This window comes from Panthera tigris, chromosome C2 (assembly GCF_018350195.1).
Source record: "Panthera tigris isolate Pti1 chromosome C2, P.tigris_Pti1_mat1.1, whole genome shotgun sequence".
Classification (NCBI taxonomy): Eukaryota; Metazoa; Chordata; class Mammalia; order Carnivora; family Felidae; genus Panthera; species Panthera tigris.
The window spans coordinates 118,520,942-118,529,027 of record NC_056668.1 but is presented as its reverse complement, the minus strand read 5'-3'; the positions used below and the strand labels follow the sequence as shown (position 1 = coordinate 118,529,027).

The 8,086-nt window shown below is 36.5% G+C and overlaps 1 long non-coding RNA gene across 1 annotated transcript in view; it reads left to right on the top strand.

Annotated features, from left to right (window-relative positions):
- The first annotated feature begins 322 nt into the window (after nt 1-322).
- LOC122230722 overlaps nt 323-8,086 on the top strand; it is a 47,771-nt gene continuing 40,007 nt past the window's right edge. Inside the window, exon 1 of the long non-coding RNA XR_006207774.1 lies at nt 323-546. This is a non-coding gene — a long non-coding RNA (uncharacterized LOC122230722). The remainder of the gene's footprint in view (nt 547-8,086) is intronic.

The window sequence follows — 8,086 nt, the reverse complement described above, 5'->3', positions numbered from 1 at the left end:
CCCACCCTATGTCCTGTTATTGGCTGGAAAGAGCTCAGGAGAAGCCTGGACTTGGTGTGAACACAATGGCAGAGCCAAAGGAATAGTAGTTGGGTCTATCAGTTCTGCACTAACTGCTAAAGTTTCTCCTGGAGGAGATCTGAGCAGTGCACCTCCATATCAGCCACATAACCAAAATGTCTAGGTAAGCCATGTATTCGTCAAGTTAGGCTTGATGATATAACAAACAACCACCTGCATGACATAATACAATGAAGTTCTAATTCTTGCTCATGTCACAGTCACATCAGGTATTGGGTAAATGGCCTTTTATGTACTGATTCAACAATGCAGATTCTTTTCTCCTCTATGATTCCTGAGCCTTCAACTTAGTCTTCTTTATCCAGCTGAGGGGAATAAGGAAGAGAACGCACAGGGAATTATGTGGAGGAGGTTAGGGACAGGCTTGGCAGTGACCTGTATCACTTTCATTTATGTTCCATTGACTGGAATATGGAAGATCTAACTGCAAGACACCTGGGATTGAAGAGAAGCACATAGATACTGGTACTAAGTTTACTAATATCCTGCCATATTCATGCTACATCCATTCAGTAGAATATTATGCAGATATATTCACAAGTGTCTTTAAAACTAATTCTATTTTTAGGGGCTCTTGGGTGGCTCAGTGGGTTAAGCATCTGACTTCGTCTCAGGTCATGATCTCGCGGTTCATGGGTTGGAGCCCTGCATTGGGCTTCGCGCTGACGGCTCACAACCTGGAGCCTCTTTGGATTCTGTTTCTCCCTCTCTCTCTGCCCCTTCCCAGCTCGTGCTCCGTCTCTCTGTCTCACTCTCAAAAATAAAAATAAACATTAAAAACATTAAAAAAATGAATTCTAATTTAAAATGAATTATTGAAAGCTACAGGTAAATTTAATAAGCTTTTAAAACTATATAATAAAACTAGATGGATGGATAGCTGGATAGATATATAGATAGATACAGATTTATCAAACTTAGAAAACAACCTAAATCTATGAAGGTAAATAATTCAAGAAATAAACTTTCTAGAATATTAGCATAGTTGTCTTAGAATGTGCCATTGAGGAAGTTTTCTTTTCCTTTTTCTAATTTATATTTATGATTGCTTTTAAAATAGAAAATAAAGTTGTGGGGTTTTTTTAATGGCAAGGAAAACAAAATAATTTTAAGTGTTTATTATTTTTCAATCATTTTTCTCTACATTCCTGTAAATTGCTGTTGTGTATATATAAACAGAATCCATAATAGGTGATGTAAAAGAACGAACTCTGGGGTGCTGGTAGGAATCACCTAAAGATTGGGCTGGGAATGAGAAAGGGTGACTTGAGAAAAAAGAAACAAAAATATTCTAGCCAAATAAATAATTTATAAAAGTAATCTACCCTGCAGACATTTAGGACAGAATTTTAGCATCAATTAAAGTTTAAATTTTGGGACATAATATTGTTTTGTTTTTGAAAAACACATTTTATGTCATTCTAATGATTAAAGTTAAATTACTGACCTTTGTACATTTAACTCTTAGAACTTAAGGAACATCCACATTGTTATCACAGGGTATTTTGAATACAGGCCCCTGATGCCCTGAAATGTCTGTATTCTGTCCCTCTCCTCTATCTTTGGTCTGCCTCTGTTCTCAATAAGGCAGCTGCCATCGCCTACTGCTAAGGCTCTGGCTTCCTCCAATGCCACGTTCTTTCCCAGGAGGTTAGTGCTATTTAACTAAATGACAGCTTTAATGTCAGCCACCACTGCAGCCTTTAAGCCATTCCTGATTAAGTAGGGATTCATGCCACATATGTAGTGAAACTAGTATTTTAAAACAAAGCAAAACAACACACACACACACACATACACACACACACACACAACCTTAAAAAACACAGGGTTTGACAAATTTTACAGTAAATTTCTCTCCTAGACAGCCTGATATGAAGTAAACAAATGGTAAATTTAGTTTCCTTTTCAAAACCAATCATCCATTTCCAAAATAAATTAATCAGGCTCTAGCGGTCTCCAGTTTATGGTGATGTTTACTTCTCTTCATTGGCTTCAATCTTGGAGTCCAGATGGGACTAAAACCAGCTCAACTTTCTTTTTGATTGGTTGGGGGTTGCTGGAGCAGCTGGGGGCAATGTCTGGCATATTTGGTTGATGTGATTTCTGCCCCTCAAATGAAGAGGATCACTTATGCTCAACCCTGAATCTCTAATAAATCTATTTATTTCCCATGTACAAATACTAGTAGCAGGATGGCATAGAATTTTAACCATTGCTATTTATTTGATGAGACCTCACCATAATTATCATTATCTGGTCCAATTTTGTACTGATTAGTAGAGTGGAAGCTGATGTGGAATAATTGAAAGAAATTGCAAGTGGCCCATTTGCTTAAAATAGCCATGTGTAGTGCACTTGCTTCATAATATGCTAGTCCGAGTTCATTTGTGTTGAGAAGGAATATTCTAGATTCTTTCAAAAGCCATAGAAATACCATAGCTAACAGATGTTCTCTGGAATGAACCTTGATATTATCATGCAACTTGGTCTAGTCACTCTTCAGTTGTAGTTCTTGGGCTTTGGAGCCCAGATTATGATGAACAGTCTCATTAGGTGATTTTATGTGTGAACCTAATGCATTTGTGAGAACTGGCATGCCTGTAATTTGTGAACTTTGGATTTTAGATATGCACTTACACTCAATTTATTAGTACCTACAGTTCCAAACATGGGTTGTTAGATGAGCGATTGCTGATGATCTTCAATATGTCCAATTTTTTTTGCAATCTTTTACTTTTTATTAATATTTATTTTATTCCCCACTGCCCAATTTAAAGACCCAGATATATCTGACCCACAGAGGTGATGATGTAGAAATATTCTGCTCTTTTTGTCCTTGGATTTCAGGTAAACTGTTGTCTAAGATAACAGTGGGAAAAGAAAGTCTTCAGATTCATTAAACATTTGGCTTAGATTTTTATCAACATGTTTACAGGATTGTTACCACAGTGTAATTAATAATATTCTCTCTTCTCCATGTTATTTTCTTTGACTTGTTGGTATGATTCTTAGCACTTCTTTTTTCCTGTAATATGTTGAAGCTATACATGAAAGTCAGCATGGTCAAACAATGTCAGGCATTGGTATATATATAACCAAAAGAGAAATGCTGATTTGGTCTTCCACCAAATAACTTCTTCGTACTTAAATTGTTTTTAATGTAGCAATTCTTTAAACTGTTTCCATATTTAGTTTCAATGTTAATTCCTGCCTTGCAGTAATACTTTTTATTTTAATGGAGTTTATCCTTCCTATTTTTCCACACGTTGGAATGATTAGTGTGCTGAGCACTGGATCTCCCCAACATCTGTGGTGAAAGTGCAACATTAAACTGCTGTCTCCCTTCTCATGAGTCTGAGTCCAGTTGATGCAGGTGAAGGAAAGAAGACCAATGTGTCATTTCCATACTATACAACCTTTGCAAAGAGCCAGGTGCACAAAGATATACTGTGATTTGAAGATGGCTGTTCCCATAAGGCGTAACTCTCCCATGCCCATCTTCTTCATTCTGGAGCTTATTCATCAGTCACCTGTGAGAATAATTACAGAGGTTTGAGAAATTAATATGCTGAATGCTGGTAAACTCTTTAAAGATCAGAAGTACTTTATAGCTGCTAAGTATAATTTTTAAAAATATTTTTACTTTCTTATTATGTGAAATGTTATCTATGGAATTTTTGTTGACAAGTTAAATGCACTGAAACATCTTTGCTTTGAGGCAAGACAAATAAAGTAGTTTAAGCCAAAATATTGATTCTAAAATTTTTCTTTTGGGACTTTTGGCTTAAAACCAAATTAATTCGGGGCACCTGGGTGGCTCAGTCAGTTAAGTGTCTGACTTGGGCTCAGGTCATGATCTCATGGTTCGTGAGTTCAAGCCCTGAGTCGGGCTCTGTGCTGACAGCTCAGGGCCTGGAGCCTGCTTTGGATTCTGTGTCTCCCTCGCTCTCTGCCCCTCCCCCACTCATTCTCTTTTTCTCAAAAATAAACGAAAACATTAAAAAATTTAAAAAAATAAAAAAAAAAACAAACTAAATTCAACCAAACCAAAATAGACCAAGCCAAACCAACCAGTCAGTAATGTCTTTATCAATGGCCAGTATATCTTATTATTTCAGCATATAATCAGGCAATTTTATATGCTTAATATTGTGAGTTCTGAAGTTGCATAAACTGGGTCCAAATCCAAACCTTGCCAATTACTAGCTGTGAAATATTAGGCAGTTATTTAACCTTCTTAGATATCAGTTTATTCATCTGTAAAATGGGATGTTGTGGAGACTAAGTTCTATAATGTGTTTGTAAAATAGTGACCCATTCAAAATAAGTGCTTGATTAGTCTGTTTGGGCTGCTATAACAAAAATAACATAGACTGGGTTGCTTAAACAACAAATACTTATTTCTCATGTTTCTGGAGGCTAGGGAGTGTAAGTTCAAGGTGCTGGAAGATTTGGTGTTTGGTAAGAGACTGTTTCCTGGTTCATAGTTGGCCATATTTTTGATGTGTCCTCACATAGCAGAAATGGTAAAAGGAGTTCTCTGGGGTCTATTTTAAGAGAACACAAATCCCATTAATGAAGGCTCCACCATCATGACCTAATCACCTCTCAAAGGCTCTACCTTCTCATACCATCACATTGGGGGTTACAATTTCAACATGTAGATTTGGAGGAGGAGTGACACAAACATTTAGTCCATAATAAAGCTCAATGAATACTAGGACTTACGAGTTATAAAACATTGACATTCAACCAGTGTTGCAGTATCTTATTTTTCCAAACCCATGATCTATGGCCAGTATCTGGACTGATTGGTGATGTCTGAACCTAATTAATTGGTGTGCTTGGTGTACTGGTAGTTAAACTACTGCATAGGTAGCAATATGTTGTTGTGGGACTATTTCAAAGCTAAAAGTCTTTGTATTCTCTAACTCCTAACACTTTAAATTCCAATTCTCTCACTCTTTTACCACATCTCCCAATAAAAACAAAGCAATAAAAACAAAAATCCAGTCCAAACAATAAAATGCTCCTTTAGGAGACCATTTTATTGATGTGTTGTCTAAAGAAAAGTGTAAAATATAAACAACAATAGCAAAAAACTAAAAGTCCATGTTAGTTTCAGAAAATCTTCTCTAAGCTATTAAACTTTAGTTATTTCATGTTTGACTGAGTGCCAGCTGCCTGCTTCCCTTTGTTATCTTTTGGTTGATCTTCTGTTATCTGGAGCAAAGTATCTCTCTCTTTCTCTCTCTCTCTCCCTCTCCTTCCTCCTCCCCTCTCCTAGTCTGTAGAGGAAGTAGCATAGCTTTTGTTGATTCCTGACTTAGCCACTGACTTGCTATGTGACTCTGGACTCCTCATAACTTTTGTGGTCCTCAGTTTTCTCTACTCTTTTGATAGTATGATGTATGTAAGTAGTAATTATTGGGTTTTAATAATGATGTTATTTTAGCCAAATATAAAAGAATTCCTAAATCTGGACTAGAATTTAACCTTGCCCAAGGAAACTTCTGGCCTTTGCCCTTGACTGATTGAGATTATCTCTAGATTCGTTGAATGTCCTGCCTAATAAGAGTGTCTTTGTTTACCTAGGGATTTTGAGCCATGTCACAAAGTCTAAAATGTGATTTATGGTAATGACTTTGAATACTACAGTATTAGCTGATCTATAAAGAGACTGGAGACTAATGTGGCAGTTGATGGAGCCTCAATAAAGACACCAGAGCTTAGATAAGCTTTGCTGGTTGACAAAGCTCTGTGCATATTGTCACACATCATCGTCAAGGGGAGTTAATACTGACTATGACTCCACACGGAGAAGACAACTAGAAGTTCAATGTGCAGAACCTTCCTGGACTCTATGTGTCTCTTCCCTTGGCTGATTTTAATTTTTATTCTTTAGTTTATAGTAAACTCTCATTGTGAATATCAGCTTTCACTGAGTTTTGTGAGTTCTTCTAATGAATTATTGAAACTAAGGGTTGTTTTGAGGACCTCTGAACTTTGAATTAATGTCAGCAGTGAGGGTGGCCTTGTGGACTGTGCTCCTAACTCATACTACCCTATGGAGCTTTATAGAGAATTGACTTAGTTTATATATGTTAAACACTGAGAATAGTGCCCAGTACAGAGTAAACCTTAAATAAATCAGCTGTTGTAATCGTCATTATTATTACATGTCTTCTAAAGTAGTACCATCCTGGGAATGCAGGACCTGAGAAGTTTTTCAGCCAGGGTTGTCAAATGTAGCAAATAAGAATACAGAACACAATTCTACTTACATTTTGTTGTTGTTGTTGTTGTTGTTGTTGTTGTTGTTGTTGTTGTCATTGTTAATCTGAAGTTAAAATTTAACTGGGCTTCCTATATTTTATCTGGCAACTCAAAACATAGTCCAACATGTTCATTTTCTAGATAAAGAAGCTATGTCCACAGAGGTTAAACATGCCAGTATCCATAGTTAGAATGTCGTTTCCTGGGATAAAAAACAGATCTTTTGATTCCTATTTACTTAGAAAAAGGCCTAAAATATGCTATAGGTAAAAGAGAAATTCTTCCAAAGGAAAACTATTAAAGGAGTGTAAAAGCTGGTGATGTGTAATGATGGATTTAAGTCTGCACACCTGCAGCCACTCAACTGGGGAATCCTAACAGGTCTCCTGGGTTTTTTCTAGAGAGTAATCACTTGACAGAAATTTAAACTTTATATGTTAGAATAGCCATTTGAAATATATTCTTAGTGTAACTCTAGTTAATGCCTTGATACTGTAAACATTTTCCATGCCTGTTTTAAGGAAGTTGGCATTTTCTGGGTACATAGGACATGTACTTGGAATTTTACTCATGCTGTTCCCTCATGCTTGTTTAGTTCTTTACAATTTATGAAGTATTAGTGTTTGAATCTTCACAATAATTTTGAGGGGTAGACTGAACAGATAGTAAAATTTCTGTTTTACAAATAAGTAAACTGGGGCTCAAAGCATTTTTGGCAAGTCCCAGTTCACTGGCTCATGAGCTGAGGAGAAGGTATGAGATATTCCAACACCTGGCCCAGGTATTCTTCACAATTCAACAGTTAATGATTCCAGACATATATAGCTGGATTATAAATGAATAAGAGAACCATTTCCTTCTATGTTAGTCTGCTCTTGCAACCATAACAAAATAGCATAGACTTAGTGGCTTGAATTACAGAAATTTACTTAAAGTTCTGGCAGCTGGGATGTCCAAGATGAAGGTGCCAACAGGATTGGTCTCTGTTGAGGGACATCTTCCTGGCTTGTAGATAACTACCTTCTTGCTGCGACTTCAGGTAGCCTCTTCTATAAAGAGAGAGAGAGAGAGAGAGAGAGAGAGAGAGAGAGAGAGACAGAAAGGTATCTCTGGTGTCTCTTCTTCTTAAAATGACATCAGTCCTATAAGATAAGTGCTCCACCCTTATGACCTAATTTAACTACCTCCTTAAAAACCCTGTCTCCAAATACAGTCACATTAGAATTTAGGACTTCAGCATATGAATGGTGGGGGGACAATTCAGTCCATAACATCTTTATTAGGTACCTTAGTGTGCTGAGCTCAGTGTTAATGCCAAGTGATGTAATGGGAAAGAGTGAGAGTTTTACATCATGCTAATGAGATCCACTCCTACCTTCACCACACCTACTTCAGGCAATTTAACCTCCATGAGCCTCAATAATAACAACACCTAAAAGGGCTATTGTGTGCATGAAAGTGAAACGATATTGGTAAAGTGTCTGACATGTATGTGTTAGTATGTGTGTGTGTTCAAATTTTAATTTGCTACCCCTTTTAATGTTACTAACAAAGCATACAATGAAACATTGATTCACTTATCTTAATTGATATATTTTGATTTGGGACACAGAGAATTATGAGATTGTTCACCAATCAAATTTTTAAATAATAGTTTTTCTACACTGTTTCCACAGGTTCCTAGTTTTAAAATGGCATTTGCCTTTAAACCATATTTTTATGGAGT